Source organism: Podarcis raffonei, chromosome 8 (genome assembly GCF_027172205.1).
Source record: "Podarcis raffonei isolate rPodRaf1 chromosome 8, rPodRaf1.pri, whole genome shotgun sequence".
NCBI classification, from domain to species: domain Eukaryota; kingdom Metazoa; phylum Chordata; class Lepidosauria; order Squamata; family Lacertidae; genus Podarcis; species Podarcis raffonei.
In genome coordinates, this window is record NC_070609.1 from 29,675,859 (window position 1) to 29,700,986 (window position 25,128).

Here is a 25,128-nt window from a genome sequence, read left to right on the forward strand (position 1 = left end):
TTGAGGAAGTCTGGTAGAAGCTTTTGTGTGCATGCACACTTCTTCAGATACACACAAACCCATTTGATCTTTGCATCCTGCAGCCATGTAGACGCAGAAATAGTTTCAAGTAAGAATGGAGAGTCTCCAGCCAATGATTCAGTGTTCCTTTAATTAGGTCTAAATCGCTCCTCCCTCCCAACGTTCTTCGGTGTCTGCCATGTCTAAAAACATAAATATATTCATGAGCTCCATCTCTGGAAAAGGTACTCTCGTGCGGAAAATAAATTCCATATGAAATTTGCTGTGGTACAATGGAGCTTGGCATCTGATGCCATAAGGAAGCTTTTCTTCTCAACTGCCCCCCGCCCCCACCAAAGCCGTTGCCAATGTTCCCTCCAGCTTCAACACATGCCTGGACCCAGCTGTAGAGAACACGGAGGGAAGTTAACTCTCTGTAATGCCCAGGGTTTTTTTTTTCATAGGCAGTCCAGGGGATTAAACTGTGAAGCAACGAATGTGCAAAAGAGAGAAAGTTCATTTTGCATCTTCAATTTTAAATACATAGAGTCGCAAAATTGTGTTTCAAGGCAGATGAGGTGAAAAATAATGTGCTTTCTCTGAGAACAATCTCTCACCACTTCTTGGTAAAAAGTCATGGATCTCTGTACCCAAAAGTGCCACCACACAAAACCAGTGGCGTAGCGTGGGTTGTCAGCACCCGGGGCAAGGCAAGTAATTTGCGCCCCCTAACCCGTGGTAGGGGCAGAGAGCTGCGAGTGCCCCCCCCAGATGTTGCGCCCGGTGCGGCCGGCCCCCCTGCACCCCCCACGCTACGCCACTGCACAAAACCACTTTCTCTCTCCTCTGACACCCCCTCAAAGGAGAAGGGGAAACACACACATAGCTCCTTTTGCTGAAGCTGGGGGAGGTGGCGGCAGGGGGCAATGATGAGAGAAAAAGAAACTTGTTTATGCTTCTTTTAATATCTCCCTTCTGTTTTACATTTACAGTCTTTTCAAAAGATACGGCACAGGCTTTGCCAAGATTCCTAAAGAGATATCCTGAGAAATGTAGACCGGTTTCCCAACCAAAATTCAAAGAAAACAAATGTCAGGCCAGCAATTGATATGAAATAGTTTAAAAATGAGAAAAAGCTGCCTCTGAGCTAGGTTTACATTAAACTACATTTCTGCAACAAGAGGGAGGGGAGACTCAAAAGAATTTCTCTCAGCCAGGGAAGAAAGAGAACCTGGGCAGGGTGGAAAAGGCTTATGTTACCTGCTGCCAGTGAGGTGTCCAAAAACTGCTTGGTGAGCGGGGTGCCAGGAAAGTAGAAGCCTTGTTACTTTCTGCTACAACAAACCTGGACATAATTGGAGGTGGGGAAGTGCTGAAAAGATAACCTTTTGAATCTGAGCCAGTCCCATACAGAAGTACGAAACTATTTACCAGCCTATAATAAATTTTAACAGCCTGCCTGCTTGCTTTTACTTGCTTAGCAGAATGAAAAATATTACTGGGTAATAGCTGATCTGGAAATTTTCTGGAACTGACTCCAACACATAAATGGCCAACAAGCAGGGGTGCCAACTTGAGTAAAATATTTGGGGAGGGGGAGGCAGGTAAGCCCTGCCCTACATAATCGATCACAAGATGTGTCACACATACACCCCCCATATGAATGGCAATGTCCATCAACTTTGGGTGCCCCCAGAGTTCTATGGGGGGGCAGTGAAGGGACCTTAGCTGCTAGGAGTTGGCTCCTATGCCAACAAGCGAGTGAGGGCTGGGAGTAAGATAAGCCAGGGGTGTGGAATCTGTGGCCCTACATAAAGTTGTTGAATTCCAATTCCCATCAGCCCCAGCCAGCATTCAGGAATGATGGGAGTTGTAGTTAGGTAACAGCTGGAAAGCCACAGGTTTCCCACCTTTTGATAAAGCACCTCGCGGCAGAGAACAGACAGTGAAGCAAACTAATTCAGGAGAGTTCCTGAGGGTAGATGGTCAGTTTGGAGTTCAGAAAGTTCTTATCAGTCAAAGGCTTGAAGCATGGATGATCCTACAGGTGTTATGGAGCTCCTACTCCCATCCGTCCCAGCCAACATGGCCAATGGTCAGGGATGATGGGAGTTGCAGTCTAGCTTCAGGTTGCCATCCCTGGCTTACAGAGATGTTCTGCAATATCAAGACTGTTGGTGCATAAAGTTCAGGTCTTCTTTTTTTTTTTAAAAAAAACTTACTTTAATCATCAACAACTTTAAAACCTCCATAAAGTATCTGCATGTTTAAGATGGAAAATAAAAAGCTGGTAGATCGGATTTCAGACCAAGTGAGAAGAAGGTCAACTGACAGAAGAAGTCTGCAGCAGAGCTTTAGCAGAAACCAGGACTGAGGAGACCTTCAGAAAAAGTATTGTCCAATGGATCCCAGGTGGCTGGTGGTTCCATCTTCGTCTTCTCAAAATACAATGCCTCAGAATTTCCATTGCTTATATAGCAGCATTCCATATTTATATAGCAGCTGCCATTCTTTTTTGGGAAAAACCCACACAGGTCAGTGCTATGGAATGACAGGACCTTAATGGAATTGTTTCGTATTTTGGGGAAACTAAGATCGTGGCTAGAGCCACTGGAACCCAGAAGGCATCCCTATTGCAAGAGGGCAACAGCAACTGCCTTAGGATGCCAGATAGTGACAAATGACCTGGATCAAACATCATGTTTTTCCATGTATCGGTTATCAATCATCAATTGAGCAGCAACCTTTCAGCTTAACTAAACATGTTGGGGGATACCTAGCTATCTCCAACCCCTCCCCACTGCTAAAATTTAGTACAAGACACGTATAACAGGATGTCATTCTGCTTAGTGTTGCCCAGCTCCCTTGCAAGTTAATTCAAGTGACGTATGGAAAAGCTAAATGCATTGACATCATATTACATGTTTCTTGAACTAGGTATTACCAGGAGAGTTGCATACTGGTGGCACATTACCTGAGGGAGATGTGGTTGGAAGCTAACAACCACCATAATGCCTAGTTAGCCTCCCCTTTCTCTAGCGAATAGTACACAACACTTCCAGAGCCAGTTATATGGCTTATAAAGCATACGCCCGCCCCCCCACATCATCTCTTTAGGTGGGGGTCACATGCTTTATTACCTCCCTTCATCCCTCATTCATTAATCCTATTCCCTCTCTCCTCCGCCGCCACCCCCCTGCTTCCATGGAGACATTTCAATGATCACACGTCCCTTAATCCCCATCACCGCACTGTAGACAGAAACCCTTTTATTTCCTACTGTATATGCCATGGGTCTTTTACTTTCACAGATGTGGTGTGATAGATTTAAATATTCAAGGAGCTTATGAACCTCTAGTTTGTTCAGTAGGTGTGTTTCATCCTCACAGATCTCACGAGTCAGATATTAGCAGTCATGAACCAGTCAGGTCTCTTAGAGGCCACCTTTTGCTGTGTGCTCAGCACCAACACATTCCTGGAGCTGGTTTAGGCTCCCCCCACTACTTTCATATACTGCTCCAATATTTCCAGGCAGATATACACTCATTTTAGGCACTTTTAGAGGACAAATACTTAAAAAAAACCTACTCTGGGATTACCGTATTTTTTGCTCTATAAGACTCACTTTTTCCCTCCTAAAAAGTAAGGGGAAATGTGTGTGCGTCTTATGGAGCGAATGCAGGCTGCACAGCTATCACAGAAGCCAGAACAGCAAGAGGGATTGCTGCTTTCACTGCGCAGCGATCCCTCTTGCTGTTCTGGCTTCTGAGATTCAGAATATTTTTTTTCTTGTTTTCCTCCTCCAAAAACTAGGTGTGTCTTGTGGTCTGGTGCGTCTTATAGAGCGAAAAATACGGTATGTAATAAGGCAACTATTTGCAAAGTTACATCATAATATGGAACAAATGCATTAGGAGAAATAGATTAATAGAAGGATGTACAACCGATTAGATTCTACTGCTGATATCACATGGTCCATCTAACTACTTAAACCATGATTAAGGAGTAGCTGCAGATCAGGATGTAAAACCATGACTTTGCAAACCATGGTCTGCACCTAGCAAACCAGTTTCCCCATCTCCCCAGTCTTTATGCTCACAGGTTAGCAAACAGAACTTGCTAGAATTTTTGAAATATAAAAAAATTAAAAAATAAAAGTCCAGTAGCACCTTAGAGACCAACTAAGTTTGTTCTAAACTCCAGAGGCAAGTCTTAGATTTCTTTTAATGGATTGTAACCAGGGTTAGCACTAAACATGTTTAACAATGTCTGCACACCACTGGACCAGTATGGTCTGCACCTATTTTAAGGTATTACTGATGCCACAGGGAAAAAATATCAAGAAGTATGTAACTAATGAGGAAATGATAGTATTTGACCAAAACTGCTCAAACTACCAATATTTTTTAGCAGGGCTACAACCATTAGTTAGGAAGTAAGGGCAAATTTTATTTTGTGAGGCAATTAGTTACAGGCAATTAGCATAGGACACTTAATTGTATTAAAATTCTCTAATTGTTTGGCAACTATAGTTTTGAGTCAGATCACACACAAAAGGAAAAGACCGCCTACCCCCAGCTGTATTTTATTTACTATCCCATTAATGTAGCTTCAAAACCGTGAATTATAGTCAACTAACTTTTACTCAGAGTCAACCCATTGAAATTACTGGACCTAGGTTGGTCATGGTAATTAATTTTAATGGATCTACTCTGAATATAACCCAGTTTATCTTTTTAGTAAACACTTCTCTATCAGTAGGGTAGTTAGATCTATTACTAGAATGCTAGTCTAGTTTAATCACATCTTTCATCAACAAACTATGGTTTCTTGGACTGGAAATGCATTGTAAGCCTACATACTCCATGCTCCCTTTGCACCTCTCTTCGTCTATTTTAATACATGATGTCCTGGTTTGTTAAAAGCACAGCTTGCTATTTTGTCCAAGCTGGGTAACTGGCTTGAGCACTTCTTACAAAAAGATTTCAGATCAGGATCAAATCACACAGGAGTAGTAGTAAAGAATTTACGTCTCTTTTGTTCATTTCTATGTGGAGCAGCTTTCCCCAGCCTGGTACTGTCCAGACTACAACTCCAATAATCTCTGAACAATAGCCATGATGATCGGGGCTGATGGGAGTTGTAGTCCAAAACAAATGGAAAGCGCTAGGTTAGCGAAAGCTATTTTAGTTATCCTTAGCTCTAACCTACCACGTAGACAACAGTATCCTGATTTTATATATCAGTCTGTACTGTGCCTTTCAGGTCATCTGCTTATCCACCAAGCTGGGTAGGCCATTGCCGCTGGATAACTGAGGACATGTTCTGCTTCCTATTTCCACTGTAATTGTGTCTTAGCAACAAGAGTGCTGTGAAAAGGAACTAAATCCACAAGACCTACTATGCATCACCAGACTCTCTCACACATTAGCTCTTTTCAAAGAGTATGCCAGAGAGACTGGGAGGCAGGATCTTGCAGCTTTTCATTTCTGCCTCAATGTTCTCCACAACCAACCAACAGCTATGTTCACAATTCAATCAAAGTTTGCCCAGGCTGATGCACTGCACTGCCAGTCTGTTGGGAGCCTGGGCTGCATGTATACTTCCCAAACTGCAACAAGGGACAAGCTTCTTACCCTGTTCTGACTAGTTGCCACGAAATACTGATATGTTGCATTACCAGGGTCAGTGAACTAAAGCATGCAATTAGAAGACACAAACCTTCAAAGCAGCACAGCGGCCAACGACTGATGGTCTGTCTATCAATCCAGATGATGAGCAGGGTCTGGAGAAGATGAATGGAGAACATGAACTGTCAATGCAAATGAACAGAAACCCAACTGAAGGGAGACCTTCCTGATCTGCTCCCCCTTAAACAAGCTGAGCCTCTCCCCTCTTCCTGCCCTTGCTTTGCCCTATAAGAATGACTGACAAGCCCAGCTTTAACTAAGGGATTTTGTGGGTTTAAAGCATGTGACCATTTTTCCTCCTGTTTTGTCCATTAACCCCTTTTCAAAAATATAAGTCAAGTTTTTCCTCTACACAGCGTTTTCTTCCCCTCCCTTGACTGCTCTCTTCCTTCTAAGAGGAATCCATACAAAAGCAGCAGCAACTAGCTGGGACTCTAGATACCATCTCTTCCCTGGGCACCAGGCATCAGCCCTACTACCACCACCTGAACTACAACATGCCCGCTTTAGAAAAGAAGTAGTTGCTGCAGATAAAATAAGGTTGCCTACAGGTGACTGGTGAAGGAAGCCAGACATGGGGGAGGGGGGAATTTATAAATAAAATCCATGAGGATATTCACAATTTTTAATTCACTTCACTGTGGTGGGGATCAGCAGCTAGAGGCCCTCATATAGCGCGGATTCCTCTCTTTCATTGCCAACCCAGATATTTTGCTACCTGGGTTGGAATAGTAAACGGTGCCCCCAACCCAATCTTGATGCATAGCAATCATGGCTGGTGATTCTATTTTGGCAACTGCAGCAAAACAAACAAACAAACAAACAAGCCCACATGGGCCTCTCTCCAGGTATAAAAATTCAATATTAAATAACTGACAATTTGCTGCCCTTTCATGACACCCAAAATTGGCTTCCACAGGCATTTTCCTCGCACTGCCTAATGTGAGGGCCTTCCAATGAATCTAATTGCTTTATAGGCACAGGGAGATTAGCAGAAATTAATAAAGTTATTTTTCATTAATATTCATCACTGTAGTTCATGAAGGCTTCAAACTTTGTGTACTCCTTGAATGAATCCTATGGGTTGAGTTTATTTTTCCAGCAGTACTAGTGGGCTTCCCATATACTCTAGTTCATGACTCACAGCACCCTAGAAAATCTTCAAAAATTGTTTAAAACCGAGATACTGGTGAGCCATAAGCTGTACTTGTGTTGGAGCATTCACAAGGCTAGTGCCATCATGCCACACACTGAAAACTACAGAAGGTGTCACCCAGGGATGGATCACATGATGTTTTTAACACGGTAACTTACATCTGTACAGAATTCATTGCCCCAAGTTTCCATTTCTCAGAAGGCCATGGGCTGTGTGGAAACCACCACCATATTCTGAACTAAGCAATTTTGGAAGCCCCACCATGAAACTATGTAGACTGCATAGGGTTTGCTGAGTGGCTTGATGCCACTATAACAAGCAAGCTAAATAATACGCAGCTTCTACAGTATGGTCTATGGGAGCTTAGCCAGGCTAGGATGATTCACTGGAAACCATAGAACCCACTTATTGGATGTAACACAGTGCTTGGAAAACTCCTGCTCTTACACAACCACTCTCCAAAGAACTATCCTCCAAACACAAGTTTGAATTTTAAAATGAGAAAAAAATTCAGAATGGCTCCTTCAGACTATTGTCTCCTGAACTCACTATCTATTTCCTCTCTCACTAACCCTTGCTTCATGGTGGATCTGAAGAATTTTAGCAGATATATATATCTCCATACACCAAAAGTTTAGACACAAGAAGCCAAGTTTTAAATACAATTTTCATATTTTCACATTTTATTAGCTTAGCTTAAAATCCTGAAAACATTGGATTTACAATGAAAACTTTGAGCTCCTTTAAGCAGTTGTAAACTGCACACCAAGCTAACACACCCAGTGCAAGGTGTAATCTTTTCCATGAGCTTAGAACAGGTTCCAGACACATGTTTCATAAAGTTCAAAACTCCATTAGACATTTGATAGGGCAGAGAGTCAGTGTAACGCTTCCAAAACTTTCTCACTAAACAAAGGGAATGTCAAACTATACTTAATGGCAAACTAGGCTACCCAAAGCCCATGTGCTGACTTTCCCCATAGACTATCCCTGATTCAACAAAAAGTCATGTGTCCTTTTCATGTCCATATTGGACTCTGCCAGCTACCATGCAAAGGTTTATGGGGGTGCTGGTGAAAGAGAGAACTTCATCCCACTAAGACAGACAGACTTTCTTTCAAATACAGTTTTTCTCCAAGTTCTTTGAAGTCATCAAGGCTACTGCAACTCTGTGGGAAACTGAGATATTTTCTGAATTATTGCTACAATGCCAAACATCTCACATGTGATTTTACTGAGATAATGCAAAACACTTTGAACAGGATAAATAAATAAAATACTATATAAAAGTTTACATTTTATCACTCTTGTGCCAAAGGTTATTATGTTTGGCCATTAAGCAAAAGGATGGTGGCTTGAGTCCACCCAGGGATTTGGTAGCCATCATCGTACTCACTTCCCTACCCTTCCAGTCAATGTAGGCCACTTGCCTTCAATTGGTCAAGACACACTAGTGGGTCAGGGCCTGATCCAAAGTGAGTCGCGACAACAGCACTAGCACCATGCAAATATATGGTAAAAGACTGAAAAATTGGGTCCCCAATTGCATGTTTGGGTTGGAAGTGGGTCCTGGGTCTGGAAAGGTTGAAGACTACTGATGTAGACAATTTTGGGTTAGGTGGACTAATGGCTTGACTCAGTGTAAGGCAGCTTTCTTTGTTTATTCTCTGATGACACACTAAAAAGCACATTTGAGTCTCTGGCACATTACTTACTTCATGTAAGGATGGATAAATCTGTCAATTTCAGTTTCTAATTTTCCTAATTTTAACTTCAGATCTCCACATTACCACAGTGTGGGATACTTTTATATATTATTTTGTAAAGACCTCATGACAATTGGTCAGCATTTGATTGAACTTTTTTTTCCCTTTGCCGGCAAAAAAATTCCATTCCCTCCTACCATTCCAGAAGTAGCACTCATATCCCAGATGAGGAAGAGCATCAGCAGAAATTGAGGGTATCAGTTGTATGTCCCATGCATTTCATTCATGTCCTCCTCTTCCTCCATGGAAGAGGAAGAGTTCACACCTGCTTCAAGTCAGGAGTAGAACTGCATCTTGTGCTCTTGGACTTGCAGTTAATCCTACTGTACTAGACCCACACCCTTTTGTAGACTATAGTGACTGTTGCACTGCTTTGACAATCCATGGTGCAATGTCAAGACAAGGTTTTTTGGGCCACGCTGCAACCTTCCAACAGTTTGACTTCACCCCCAAAGGCCCACTTCTCCTTTGTCTCCCGAGACAGACAAATGCCAACCAGGCAGCTTCATTGTTGCAGGACTTTTCCCAAGCACCTGCATTGGTGCTACAGTGTTGAACTGGGAGATGCTCCCATGCAAACATGACCCTCACCTATTGCCTCTGGTAGGCTGAAAACCTTGCATGGATTAAGTGTGTCTGTGTCTAAACTGCGTTTCCTTGGCACAGTTCAGCTTACAGGTTTCCTGTGACCTGAGGTGCCTTGTGCAAAGCTAACCATACGTGCAAAGCAATATCTCCTCCCACACTTGACAAAAACACGCAGCTTGAAAAGTTCCAGCAACGCTAATCACCAGCTATTCAAAATTCAAAGCTGCAATATCTCATTACTGTGCTCCCAATTTGCTCTGCAATCAAACATCTAGGCTTAATCTCTCTTAAAGGGTTCCAGACTCCCAGAGGCTAGGTTTTTCTCATGGCTGCTGAGATCACAAGCTCTAAAATGTTGAAACAAAAACTGTTATCTCCTCCCTTTTTATTCCCTTCCGCTGCTGAGATATTATCCGGCGGAGAAGGAAGAGAGAGGCGTGGATAGCTATAATTCTTTGCTGACAAGATCGTAACTTAAAAGCTCAAGAAACAGCACTATGTTCTTAGCTGCACGCTACTATAAAGAAGTTTGCCCAAAAACTCAAGGAGTGTGTGTGTGCTTTGATGCCCCTATCTGGGATAGAATCCACCCTCAGAATCCATCTCCACAGAAATTAGTCCCCCATATTTCTGATATAGATCGTTCTACAGAATTTTGATGGCTAATCTCACCTACCAGGGCCCAGAGGACAAATGCTCAAACCTTGGAAGCTAGAAGTGGTAACAGTGGTATGGAAACAACAGAAATATTTGCTGGTGGGGTGGCTGGCTGTGCCCATGGAGACTTCAACAGCAAAATCCACCGTCTTGTAGTACCGTAAAGATTAATTTATAAATGTTTGTAGACTAGAGCCTACTTCATCAGATTATACCCGTGCATGTGCATACACACACACACACACACACACACACACGTACGTACGTACGTAGTAGGGAAGAGAATTATTGCTAGTGAGGTCAGGAGAAAAATAAATGTTTTTTAAAAGGATGAAACATAGTTCACTACCAGACAGCCTGTTTATTGCGCATTCATCCTGATTAGTTTGCATAAATTTTGCAGGGAGGTTAGCTGACACTGGCAATTTTTAGTTAATTCATTCATTCATTATTTTTTGCAGGGAGGGTGTACAATGTTGCATCTGGCAATTGTTACCCCATACCTTGCAGCAATAGTGGCCAGTGTGGCCGAGTAGAGCTGTGGAGTCAACTCCCCACCACTGCCGTCGCTGCTACTTACTGGAATGGGGGTGGTTTCTCAGAAGGAAATTGACCTTGTTAAAGCCTGCCCATGAAACTCCCTAGTGCTCAGGTAACCAGGAAATGCTTAACAATGTACATGCATGGAATGTTTTGTTGTTTTTTTAATCTTTTGTTGGAAGCCATCCAGAGTGGCTGGGGAAACCCAGTCAGATGGGTGGGGTATATTATTATTATTATGTTTCTTGACTGGTTATGGTATAAGGGGGTTGTTTGTTACATGTATTTTCCAAAACTGAAAAATAAAGTTAAGAAGTTAAAACAATAAAGTATTCTAACTGCAGAACCAGAAGCTTGTGCTCACAGAATCTGGCTCTCCTTGCTATAGAAAGGTAAATTTCCAGAGGTGGATGGTGGTTAAAGTCTTGCAGGGTAAAGAGGTGTTTGAAGAGCGGCAAAGCTTCTGCATCTTTGCCCAAGCAACAAGGAAATCACATGTGTGGTTGTGCAACCCTTTGGAACACAGACCTGAATGAAGAATTGCATAATGTTACAGTCCCCTTGTTAAGAGTCCAGGTGCTTGACAAGCAAATCCATTACAAAGAGCAGGTGGGCGCAGATTCAAAGCCAAAATGAAGGCATCTTTCAAAAGGCAATGAAAACTGCTAAGGTGTGAGGAAGTGATTATTCACTGAAAAGTATGAAAATCACTTTGCATTGATATGGAAAAAAAAACACTTTTCCAGATGCTTCTGGATTCACTCAAGACTGATGAAAGATAGCAAACTAATGGGCTCTTCTGCCTGCTGTCATTGCATTAGCTACTAGCGCCAGCCAGTTCCCAATTTACTCTGCTGATAGCAGAAATCAGAATCTGACCCAGAAACACACGTACACACATTTTTTGTGTTCTAGGAAACAGAAAATATTTTGAACTGCTGGCTGCTACTATCCTTGTTTGGGCGAAAGGCTATACAGAGCAACTATGTGTTCAGCGGTGTTGTCCAACACAGTTAAATTGCAAGGTGGAGGAACAAATTATTTGAGGGGGGTTGAAATTTAAAGGCTATCCATGTTTGCCATGTGCAAATAATTAAAGTAATAAACAGTGTATGTGGGAGGGACGACCTATACTCATGAGATGCGCATGCCTGGCAATGAAAATAAATGCCAACTTCTGTAATATTACACATGTCAAATGACCATTGGGTTGAGAATGCAATTTACCCAAATTTATGTAGGATTATTTTCAAGAAAACCCACATCATATTTCTGCTCTGTATTTTGCAAGACTTTTTCTTACTTTTGCATTAGTTAACTTTTCTAAACAAGAGCAGCTAAAGACTTTGACTGAATACACACCATATATTTAAGGCATATTTCTCCCCACAAAAAAAATCCTAGGAACTGTAGTTTACCCCCAGAATTGCAGTTTCTACCACCCTTAAACTGCAGGTTCCAGGATTCTTCGTGGGTGTGAGGATGACGAGAACATGCTATAAATGTATGGTATGCTTGCATCTTTAGAACTTGAACAGAAGCATAGCACTGAAAGACCTTTAGATGAGAGCTGTCACAGCACAAGTTTAATAAATTTCTTCATTTACTGCTAACAAGTTTTCTTGCAGTGAGCTAAACAGAAGATGCTTAGGTTAGGTTTTTAATAATCCCAACCCCTGCAGCAGCTTTTAGCAGAATTCTGTTTTGCTTGTAAATCCACTGCAGGGACTGGAAATATCCAAATGCCTTCCATTGCCGCAGCTTTCCAAATATTCCAAATAGGAGCTGCTTTTCCAACTTCTCTCTGTTATAACAACAATGGAAAGAAACAGATTAGTCCTAACTAAAGGTCTATGGTTATCAGGATTACTGAGGTTAATTGCACACCTTTTAACTGATTAACACCTTTCAGCTATCACAATTTTCAGCCGAAAACAACAGCAGCAGCTACTTTTCAATAGGCAGAAAACTATTATAACAACAGCAACAACAATCAAAGTGCACAGGTGAGTAAAACTCACTTCTGAACAAAACTAACATACCAACAACTTCAACATAAAATGCCAGCATTGTCATGGAAATAGCATTATCAGGAGTGGCCATCCTGTTTTACCGCCTTAGGCAAAGTGGGAAGGTGACTCCCTGTGCTCTCCCACCATCACAAAACCTTGTTTACAGGAGTCATGTGGCTGCAGCGTCTGGCAAGATATCACAAGAGCCCCAAAACCCGAGCCACTTCTCCTTGCTTATCCAGTGGGCGGGGATGTAGGCAGGGTGGGCACCCACAGTGGCACCAGAGAACAGGCGTTGGCAGCTTCCAGCAAGATCCCACAGGAGCTCTGAGAGTCTCATGAGATCTTGCAGGAAGTCGCCAGCACCACCGTTTTCTTCTTGCTACTGCAGGGTAAGGCAGAGCACCCACAGGCCAGTACCCCTGGGATTCTGCCGCCTGAGGTGACTGCCTCAGTCTACCTCATGGATGGGTCAGCCCTGGGTATTATATACACTCAGAATACTCCCCCCCCCGAAATATGATACCTAAGTTTTTTCTTCTTGTATTCGGTTTTACCTGGGGTGATTCCAGACCTAATTTTCTCTGTGTCTGGCATGTTAGCTTGCAAAACTATCAGCTTCCACACATAAGCATTTTATTTTCAACCATGGGTATTCATTGTGATCTACCTTTTGCTATCCACACCAGCAGTGGAAACTTGATGAAATGTATCTCGGTTGTGTTTCCTCTCCTCTCCCTGCCCCAGCCCCCTTTCTGTTACTCTCTGCTATCTTTTCCTGTTCTAGGCATGTGCACATGTATTTCTGTACCCACACACACCTTCAAAATGCTGCATGGAAAGAGCCATGCTTGTATCATTTGGGATGCCAGAAACAAAACGGCTAGGGTTGTGCTTATGTGAGGAGCACATGGAAACAGAGGTGTGGAGATAGAGACCACTCCCTGGAATGCCAATACATATGTGGCAGACCATCCTCCTCAAAATATGCTACAGATCTTCACACAGGCAGCAACCGTGAATGTACAATTTACTTACTGGATTTTCTTCATTAAGGAGAAATATAGGCTCATCGTAAGGAGAAATCTAGGTTTACCGTAAAAAAGAAAAGTAAGTAGCAGAATGGGCATCTTGATGCAGACACATCATACAGATGCTGTAAAGAATGTGTGTAAGAGTCACACTGATTTCATAATAAACACCCGTCTGGAAGCACTATTAGAAAGCATGTAAAAGATTTTATTTCCAGGACCATATTTCTGACCCAGCAACTGAAGTGCTGAACCACCCTGTCTGGCATTGTAGAAGCAATGTCAATGGTTGAAGTGAGAGTATACACAATTCCACAATGTAGGCTGATAATTAAAAGCTCTTGTGCGCAATTAGTCATGTTACCCACTGAACTTCACACCCAGCCTCTCTCTCTGTTCCAGTAACAGCAAGAAAAGCCTGCTTTTCCAGACGCTTCACATGTCCAAATGTCAAGGCCTGAATGGAACTTGGGCAGCGACCACAAATGGATTTAACTCCCAACAAAATTATTAGGAGCAGGATCAATTTGGGCAGGCTATCAAATTTTAGAAAACGTTCCATATTAGCATATTTTAAGTGGAGGCAAATCCAGCAGCCTAGAGAAAAGCAGAGAGGAAACACAGGCCAGGCCCACAAGCCCGCACCTTCCCTCAAAGGGCGAAGAAGGCACTTTTTACAATAGAGACCTGCCCTCCATCTCGTTACTTCTGACAGCAGGCATGAGGCGGCATCCAAACTGCAAGCGGCAATGAAAAATGGTTTGTCATGTCTCTCTCCCTCTCTCTCTCCTGCAGTTTCCTTTAAACAGACGTTCTGTGAATTAAATGGAAGCATATGCTCCAGGAGGGGCTGCCAATGTGGTGTCCTCCAAATGCTGTTGGACGACAACTCCCATTAGCCCTGCGTTGTTGCCCAGCAGGGCTGTCTTTCCTAGAAACAGACTCCAGGCACTTCGGGTTAACTCAGACTTGAACAGTTTTGTTTAAGTACAGCAGACAGGGAGCCCGGCTAGCTCCTAGGCCTCCAGGCCATGCTGGCTTCCTCCTCCCACTCACCTGTGCAGGAAGTTCCCTCTTCAAGTACTTCTTCCCCTTGGCCCAGGAACTCAGTCTGCATAGATAATAATAATTTATTATTTATACCCCACCCATATGGCTGCGTTTCCCCAGCCACTCTGGGCGGCTTCCAACAAAATATTAAAATACAATAGATAATCACTGCCCACTGGTCATGATGATGATGTAATCCAGCAACACGGAGAGGGTACCACCTTGTCTACTCCTGTTCCAGAGCTAGGGTTGCCAAAATTTCAACTGGTCACTGTTACTATAGCTTTCATAGCAGCTGCTATCTACTTATCTGTTGTTAAAAGGCACAAGAGCAGACCATAATGTTTTGTTTTGTTTTTCTGGCTAGCTGGCAACTCTTTTTAGCATCTCTGTTGCACACACAAATCAGAGTGGATAAATAGTGAGAAAGGCGACATTTCCTACCGCTAGGGTTTCAGACTCACAAACGTGTCTGAAATCCCACAGAGGAAAAATTTCACAGAAGGATGGGTTCAGGTTAAAGGTAGGAGGAGGAGGAGGAAAGTTCAGCAGTGCTGTTTCCTAAGAATGGCTTAGGGCAGAAAAGCAGACAATTTAATGTGCAGTCTGGCCATAAAAAAGAATCACCCCGAGTCAGTGATAACACTAAACTTGTGAAGGACTGCTGAGCTCCTGTCATCAGATCCAAAAGGTTTACCAAATGACCATCTCGTCCAGCATCTTGTAGCCAAGCAAATGCCCCTATGGAACCCACAAGCAGGACCTAAACGCAACAACAACTCCCCCCATTTGCAATTCCCAGCAACTAGTATTCAGAGGCATTCTGCCTCCAACTGATGAGCTATGATACAACCCAGTATCAGTTTTATGATCTCATCTGCAGTTGCATTAACAACACCTTTCGCCTCTATGTTGCCTAGCAAAGACCATAAAGAAATAGCTGAGAGGGACTTACTGTAGCATCACTTACATACCTCTGACTGAAGATGACAAGAGCAGCTAGCTCACTTACTGTGGAAACTCAGCAAGCCCCTCGTAGCTTTTATATCTCACGCAGGTTTGGCTCTGCTTGGGGGTGAAGTGGGCTGGGCATTGCACCTTATGAACAATAGGAGATTGCCTTGGAATACCTTAAATGACAGCGTGCTTGGTGGGACCATCTCCCAGTGAAGCCTTCCTGGCAGCAGTAGGGAAAACAAGAGTGCAACTCTCTCCCACTCCTTTCAGTCCCACAAACACTTTTTGAAATAAGAAGTCTGGTGTTCATGACACCAAAAAGTGTGCAAGAAAGTTGGGCTCTGCTTTCTCCAATACTGACAACAGGGAGCTCATTACTAACTTGCACAATTGATTAATGACTTCGCATTATCAGAAAATACAACCCATATGTCAAAAAGGATAGTGACCCACCCTTTAAGAATCAGGGGCAGTAGAATGCGGTTGCAAGAGCTGAGAGAATGCTATTGCCTTCAGAAGACTGAAGACTTATACAATTTTGATAAGACTGGACTTTTTTATGTAGCTGTGCCTTGAACCACTAAGAATATACTCAGTTTTCTGAGAGTGTCAGTAAATAAATACAGATTAAACACATTTTTGCTTATTTCCAACAGGCTTCTGCTGAGCCTTCAACTTGTGAAATGTGAAGACATGCATGACTGTATTTTAAATGCAAACATTTACCACAGCCCTAGAAGTAACACATTTTAAAAGGTTGTTGTCTAGGAATGTCAGAACAGATCTGTAACATCTGGAGTGGTGAATTATCTTACTTCTGAGAGATACTTTAAACATATAAAATCTTAAATCTTTTTATTTAATAATGTTGGTAGCAATGCCAGACTCAGTATTTTGACAGTTACTCCCCCCCCCCATCAAATAGTACCTAAATCAAATAGCTACTATAAATGGCAAAGAGGGAGAAACTTGGTTTTTTCCTAGGAAATTTTGTCATTGGATATCTTTCCCCTAAATGAATTTCACCTCTAAGGCTGCAATCCTATATGGTACAGTGATCTGGATTGCCAATTGCTGATTGGTATGTACAGTACATGCATGTCCTGACTGCTGCAGTATAATTTGGAAATTGTAGACTCTGGATTTAATTGTTTTACAGGATGGGATTGTTAGATGATGTTTATTATAGCTTATGGGAACTTAATTACCTGGGTCTATATTTTGGCCCATTATTGCTTCTATTGTGATTTCATCTGTTATTATCTGTGGCCATGCTTTTGGTTGATTTTAATTCCTCACCTAAAACTGTGGGCTCACATTTTAATGAAGGGAAACTTATAATATTTTAAATAAATATAAATGTTGTATGTGTCTAATTTTTATTTGTTAATACATGTATACTGCACCTTTCCCCCAAGGAGCTCAATTGTTCTTCCCCCCTCCCTATTTTATTTTCACAACAACACTGTGAGGCAGCTTAGGCTGAGAACCAGTGACTAGCCCAAGGTCAACTAGCAAGCTTCATAACCAAATGGATATTTGAACCATGGCTTCCCAGATCCTAGTCCAATACTCTAACCACTACACAAAATTGGCTCTCAGTGGTGTTCCAAAGCTACATTGTGGGGCAGAAGAACCTCATGAGTGTCCTTGTGTTCCATGGGAGGAAAGGCAGCATAAAAATCACACACACACAGGATGTGGGTTTCTTGTAAACTGGCCCAAGATCACTCAGTGAGCTTCACAGATGAATTGGGATTTAAACCCTGGTCTCCCAGGTCCCAGTTCAACACACTAACCATTATACCACAATGGCTCTTTTATGCAATTCTTGAGGAGGAGCTGCAGGGCTCCCCACTGAAGAGAAAACTAGGTATTTTCATGTTCAAGGGGGCTGCTCATGTTCAAGGGGGCAACAGAATAAGAAAGTAAACTTGGGCTTCCAGTTTTCCCCAGAAGAATGTTCTACTTCATTCTAACTTTTGCGCTTTGGCTCCTCTCTGGGCTCATTTGCCATCCTTCTCCCATTTCCCTCCCTTCGTAACAATCCCTCTTTTTAGCAACAAAGTTCTGAAAAAATAAACTCAGCACTCCTTTTAGCCGTTTGGCCCAGAGCAGAGGAGATCACAAGGCCGTGAAGAAAGCTGACAGCACCACTGCCGAACAAATGCGTCGCCTTCTGGCAAAGGCTTGGCCAAAAAGAAGCTAAACATTGAGCAATGTTAATATCCCGTTGCCCCTTTAACGATCTCTCTCTCTGCTGGGCCAGGACTGTGGTAAAAATAAAATGTCCTGCCAGACAGCCCTTTTGAAAGCATGTGGAGACATTTTAGAAAAGATATAAACTGGGATTCTTTCCCCTCTTGGTTTCTCTTCGGTTACCAGTGTCATTGGCTCAGTGCCTTGCTTTGCAGCAAATGCCACGTCTGTGAGGATGCCAAGAGCTTAATTGGGTTTCACTAAAACACGCCGAAGATTAGAGTTTTTTTCCTCCTCGTCTGGGTTGAAACCTAATATTCGTCTTGTTTCGGAACTGGCTTCAGCTCCTATCCTACCGAGTGCTGGATGGCTGGCCTGGGAAACTGAAACTGTAGACCTGGAAGGGACCTCAAGAAGAGATTCTGCTCTCCAATTGATTTGGGCCCATTTATAAACTTTGAAGGCTTAGTTGTTACCAATTAAAGAGCTTAAGTTAAATCTCTCCATTAGGTTCTTGTATTTATGGTCATGCTGTATAGTGTTGGGGGGTTGGGAAGTAGAATCCAGATCCTAGTCTTGCCCACAGAGGCAACATGAATGCTTATTTATATAGCTTTTCTAACGTGAAAAGCCTTGGGCGCATTATTTCACTCACCCTGCTCAGTAAATGGTTATTATACCCATTTTATAGATGGAAAAATATGAGACAGTAAGCTGCAAAGACACACAACTTCTTTGCAGAGAGATACTGTGAGCTACACATCCCAAAGAGGTGCTGGATGAAATAGGTGCCTGGTACTTTAAATTAACGGGCCTATTTCTTCTGGTTTTCTCCAGCTAAATGTCCAGTAATACATGCAGGGCTTTTTTTTCAGCCAGAACTCACTGGAACTCCGTTCTGGCACCTCTCAGGTGGGTGTCATTGCCATTCCAAGAGAACGAGAGAGGAGTTCATGATGAGTTCCGGCACCTATTTTTCTAGAAAAATAGCCCTGAGTACATGCAACAGACTTTGAGCTAGCTCCGCCCCCCGAAACTCTTTTCAGGGCTTTGGTTTGATCTGAACACAGATTTCTGGATGGTGTCCCCACCAAGCGTTAAGCTCCACAATCAAAGGTGTGACAGTAAAAAGTCAAGTGCAGGAGCTTGTTAGGACAACCTCCATAGCCACAAAACCCAGGGGGAAAAGCAAAAAATGCAGCCAGCTGTTTATAATACAGAGAAAAAGAAAGACAGTGAATGTGAGAGAGGGCGCACAGAGAAAAGATGTACACGCATATATTAGTATCATCATGAGTGTAATCATGTTGGTAGTTTCCTGGAGGTAAGTTCAATTGAGCTCAGTAGCACTTACTTCTGACTGCACAGTTTCAATGAGTAAAAAGCATATTTAGGATTAACAGACATTCTTTAGTTGGCTGAAATATAAGCTTTACTTTAAAGCAGAAATGCAGACAAGTGTTATCATTTAAACTGCTAGCATGAAGTAGGAATCCTATCAAGGCAAAGAATTATCCATCCCCTGCTTGATTATATTCCTCATTCTGACTCCCTCTGTGCTAATCTCTCACAAACTTGAAAGCCTCATCATCATCCTGTTCACCTACCATAGCAAGGAGCGTCTCATCAGTTTATGCTGCCGCTCTTGCAAATCATGGTCATCACTCCTGCTTTAAAAAAAAAGAAGCCCTGGGTTGGCACTCCCTTGTGCTCCTCCTCCATTATACCAATGCCCAGTATAGTGGTTTTTAAGACTGTTTGCAGTGTTGAACCAACCAATCTCGCATTAGTAGTACTTGGCAAATGAGAGGTCCATTGGTCTTTCTTGGGAACTGTATAACTTGTTTTCTTCTTTTAAAAGCAGTTAAATAGGTGCTTGAAGCATGGCTGTGCCTGTACGCTGAAAAGCGGGGCCATAAATGTGTCTGGCTTGTGATGAGAAGCCTCAATTAGTATGGAAGAACTGCAAAGCTTTTGCCTTCAGGGACCCTTCTCAGACATTACTTGATAGCTTAGACGACTTTGCAAGAGAATTAGACAAATTCAAAACCAATAGGTCCACCAGTGGTTATTAGTTTGGTGGAACCTAACAATTAGCAGAAATAATAATTCTATTCTTATGTTTTTAGCATTAATGTAGGCTTGCCCAGAGAATTCTGGTTTTGGCCAGTGTTTAAATACTGTAAAAATAAGTCATTCCTTTAGTTTGGGGGAGAGGAGTCAGAATTCTGTGCAGATTTATTTATTTAATTTATTTTTAGGGGGGAAAAACAACCCTGCAGAAATGGGGCAGAATGCACATTAAAAGAAAAACTGATAAACCAAAAACTGCTAAACCATATAGACCTCTCTCCCAACAACACAACAAAACCCTCTTCACCGAGTCTCCACAGTTCCTACTTTCATACAAACATCTCACTCACCCTTTTCAACAGAGTTTTCATGTTCTGACATCCTGGCCTCATTAACTCCAGCACAGAGGTGAGGCTATTTATGGAGCATTCAGCACCAACAAGAGAGGTCCCTGACTTCTTTGCTCTGCCACCCAACATGGGAAATATAGCTCTTATTTTTAATCCTGCTGGTTGTTATTCAGCTGCAACTGATTTCTACATGGGAGCAGCACAAGGGGCCAAAGCAAATGCAGCTGCCAGGAAGCCATCCATGTAAGGTGAGAAGGCAACACACACAAGGTGTAAGTTGTAAGGTGCTTTCACTGACCCACAACATTCAAGCTTAAGGCAAGATTACACATCATAGCAGACAGCTATAGAGGTGGTGTTTTCTGAAAAGAATCAGCAGGCAATGTGTACATAACCCTTCCAGCACCCGCCAATTTAATGTTGAATTTTAAATTGTTATAAAATGCCCTGGGCCTTTAGAGCAGGTAATAAATAATAATAATGATGATGATGATATTTCGCCCTGTGCAAATTCTCTCCACCAGCTGCTTTCCCCAGGAATTGAGCTGATTCTTATCTCCGAAAAAGATACTAAGAAATTAACAAGTTGGAGGCATTTTTAGGCACATAGGCCTGGCAGATGCAGAAAGTATTACAAGTATGATCATCTAGAGATGAAGGAAGAATCCGTTTTAAATCCTCCCTCCTTCCCCACTTCCTATAGATTCCCCAAAATTGTAATTGTTATTGATACAAAATACCTTTTACATTTGGTCACCAATCTAAGCAATACACGCTACCATACATCATTTCATATCTGAAATACAGTGGTACCTCCGGTTACGAACTTAATTTGTTCCGGAGGTCCATTCATAATCTGAAGCGCGCTTTCGCTAATGGGGTCTTTTGCTGCCGCCGGCATCACGGGGCAAAGTCTGCTACCAGGAGCCTCTTCTTCCAGGTTAGTGGAGCTCGTTACCCGAAGCGTTTGTAAGGAGGACGGTACGTAACCCGAGGTTCCACTGTAACTGTAATAATGTTGATAAATATACTTTGTAAATATATTCAGAAATGTTTATCTGAGTTTGTTTTATTTTTATTTTTATGTAATTGTTGCATGACATGTGCTCTGATGTAAAGAGCACTAAGCAAGCAAAGGATGTTGCTCTGTCACCTCCCTCTGGCATAACCTCCAACATTTCTCCAATGAAAATAGAGACATTCTATTCCTTAATAATAATAATTTTATTATTTATACCCCACCCATATGACTGGGTTGCCCCAGCCACTCTGGGCGACTTTCAACATCTATCGAAGCACAATAAAACATTAAACATTAGAAAAAAATCCCTATACAGGACTGCCTTCAGAGGTCTTCTAAAGGTTGTGTAGTTACTTATCTCATTTGCTTGGACATTGCATAACTCTATACCTTCCAACATTTCTCTGATGAAAACAGGGATGTCCTACTATCCTCTCCCAATATTCCTCTAATGAGAAGAGGGACATCCTAAGGAAAAGTGGGACATCCCAGGATCAAATCAGAAACCAGGGCGGCTTCTGTAAATCCTGGACTGTCCCTGGAAAATAGGGACACTTGGAGGATCTGCTCTGGTCAGGCAGTGACACCAAGTAGGATCACCAGGGCCAGAAGGCTCCAGGAATTGACAGTTCCACCTGTGGATATGTAGGATTTGGCAACTGTCCAGCAGTATCTACCCCTGACGTCAGCCCTGGACTGGTGTATTTGATTTTGCAGTGGTGTGAAACGACTAGACACAAAAGAAGTGCTGCTCTCACTGTTTGGCAAAGACCTCTCGGCAGGGGATAAATAGGATAAATAGCACCCTGGGCCAGGAGTGACTTCAGTGCCTGCTCCCAGACCCAATCATGTTTGCAGAACCACCCTGAGGGTTTATGGAGCATCACCTCCATTTTTAGTCACCATCCTCTCCTTTCACCAGGAGACATAATCAGATTTGAAATAAATGTTCTGAGCCACTGGAATTCATGCAGTGCTATTAGCTCAAGCCACAGTTCAGTAGCTATTCTTACTTCAGAGAGACCTATGGCTCAACAGCCTACATACCCTGTTGGTCAAGAGACTCCAGGAAATGGAAGCAGGACCCCTGCTGTAGCCTTGGGCATACGCCCCAAAATGTCAACCTCTGACACAGGCCCTAGAAACAAACCATAGTTGAATGTTGCATTGGGCGAATGTTTGAATAATTTGCTCTATTGAAGGCAGAAACTAACACCACATGCCAATTAGAATTTGTGCTCCGAGTCAAGTTTTTATTGCAGAAACAAGTACGTGACAAAATAATTACCAGTCCTGCAGTGCTGTTAGTAATGCTTATGTTCCTCCTCCCACTCTGTTCTGTTCAAAATTAAAGGGAGAAGGGTGGAGAGAGAAATTACTGCAAGCGTGTCTGTTCAAAACAGATACAAATATTTTTGTTACTCCCATCCCTTCAGAAAAACTTGCATATGCACAGATTTCTTTCATAATGTACATGAATCAGAGTAACAATGGGACTGGAATATCTCCATATTTTCTGGGGAAATACAGTTAAAAAGAAACATTTTAATTTAGACTTCTGTTTATGTACAAACAACAGGTAGCGCAAAGGGGAAATTGGTGAAGTAATTGGACAGGATCATGTGGGCAGAGGCAGGACAGATGGGAGGAACTTAGTCAGCGATGAGGTGGAGCTTTGAACACCACCTATTTCCAATGAAACTGAGCTTGATACATAATGAGGCTTGACTAAGCAATATATGTTTTCTAAGTCAAACTGGATTCCATCGTATTCCTAATAACATAGCATGGAAGGGTTCCAATGATCTGTTTCCAAGCCTTGAGAGTAGGGATAGGTGAATATGTCAATATTCAATTTCAGTTTCTCCCAGTTTCTGACTTTTCCAATCTTAAATTCAATTTTCCACATCTCCATATCAGTTTTGCGATTTTTTTTAAGTCCTCATGAAAATTCACCAGCATATTACTGCAAATTTCTCCTAATACATTTTTCCTAATACAGTATTACACATTGTTTTTTGTAAAGGAAATTCTCCTTTAAAAGGCCTCTATAATGCATGCTATTTTCACATACATATATCAGTACACCTTACTCTAGTACATGCATTTTTCTTTTTTGGTTGGGAAAGTGCACTGCAAAACTTGGAGAAGTGTGAGTTTTGAAGAATAGCTGTGTTTCAATTTGTGATTCGATCTGGGAAGAGCAAATTAAGTGGCTTTGCTTCAAAATGCAAACTGAATGAATGTCTCCCCCAACATCCCTATAAGGAGCAGGCTGTGCTTCCTCTACCTTGACCACAGGTGTGGGAAAAATAAACTTCAGACTGTCCTACTTATAGAAATCACTACCTTTTCCACAAAGCCTACACTTACAGTGCCTTACTAGTGCAGACATGATCCATCCGCCCCACAGCGAGAGAAAGGAAGGAGAGGAGCAGTGACTTCCCCCCTCCCCACCCAGGAGCATAATTAATGTGTTTGTCCAGAGATGGGAGTGGGTAGCGAAATTCCAAGGTGATTGACTAATATTAAGCCCAGACAAAAGGCCCCGTGATTCTCTGCTGTGGCCACCTTCAGGGAGCATTTTAGCAGAGGCCATTTTCATAGAATAACAAATTGTATCATCCAAGAGAAGGAAACTGCGGAACAGCATCAACTCGCAAGTCCCACACACAAAGAGCCTCTTGTCTCGAAACCTCTCACCCTCCCCGCCTTCTCCCTCCCCCCTTCCTTCCTGGTGCTGCTGCTTAAGTGCAATTTCACCTTCAGCACCATAGCCACCATCACAACCACTCCATCCTGCGAACAAGCTAAGACACAGGAAAATGCTCCATGCAGCAGGGTTCTCAAATCAAAAGTTCCACGCAGACTCCAATGTACAGTCAACGTGGAACATTCTCCAGCAGTGAAGGAGCAGGCCCTTCTCCCACAGATTTCAACATGCGCACTGTAGCTCTGTCAAATATATCAGGGAGCTCCTGGAGCAAGATAATTGTGAGAGTGCATACTGACAAGAAACTTCTGAAATTTCTCCTTGGGTTTCTGAATTAAGATTCCTCCCAGGGCCAGCCCAAGACATTTTATTGCCTGAGGCAAAGGATAAGAGGCACTCCCCTCACATTCGACGTACAGAAGTTGGGCATCGGGGGCTGGCACGTGCCCTTGTAAATCCCCTGGAAGTGGGCCTCAGGGAAGACTGATTGTTTCCTCAACCCCACCCCTGGAGAGTCCTGCCCTCTGTGCCAGCCTGCCATTGGCCAATTTGGCATGCTGACGCAGAGCAGGATTTCAAGCTTGCATTCCAGCAAGGATCAGACCCTGGCACCCAGCCCTGCATTGTTGGCGGGAGGGGAAGCACTGGCCATCCTGCAATGCCACTGCACCACTAAAAGGGGGTAAAGCAGACTTCCTTCAATGATGGCAGTGGGACAGCATCCTCCGCAATGGATGGGCCAGGGTAGAGTAGGCGGCACAGGGCAGGCCCTGTGGCACACACAGCTATTAAATTTCATTTCATTCCACAACACAATTTAAAAATAATAATTTAAAATATATTTTTTTAAATCTGCTGTTTTAAATCTACTCCCCATTCTCCAGCATCTACCTAACAGTAGTGCTGGTCCTGAACCCTCCAGTGTCCCATTATTTATTTCCAAATTTTGCACAGAGAGCTGTGCAATGTACAGTTTGCCATACTTTTCACTTCCTTCTGTTCATGTGCATATTTTCCACTGGCAAATTATTTTCGCACAAGTGAACTGTCAAAAAAACACAATCCGAATAACAGAGTTGGATGCAATGTAACCATATGCACGACAGCATCAAGGTTTTTTCCCCTACTATCATGCAATCTTGACCCAATAATGTGATATCATAAAATGAACCTTGATATGAATCAACTAATACGTGCATATCAGCATGCAAAGAGAGGAACCAAGCAGGGGTGTCCCTTGTCTCTCTCTCCCACCCCCACCTCCATTTGCACTGGTCATTGAGATTTTGATGAATAAAATTAGGTCCAATTGTAATATCCAAGGG

At 42.7% G+C, this 25,128-nt stretch overlaps 1 protein-coding gene across 1 annotated transcript in view; it reads right to left on the reverse strand.

Moving 5' to 3' along the window:
• The window catches only part of COL8A2 (collagen type VIII alpha 2 chain), a 142,812-nt gene that overhangs the window by 66,745 nt on the left and 50,939 nt on the right, over positions 1–25,128 (reverse strand). The window contains exon 2 of the mRNA XM_053398866.1: positions 5,722–5,785. The gene's annotated coding sequence lies outside the window, so the exon portion shown is untranslated. The remainder of the gene's footprint in view (positions 1–5,721; positions 5,786–25,128) is intronic.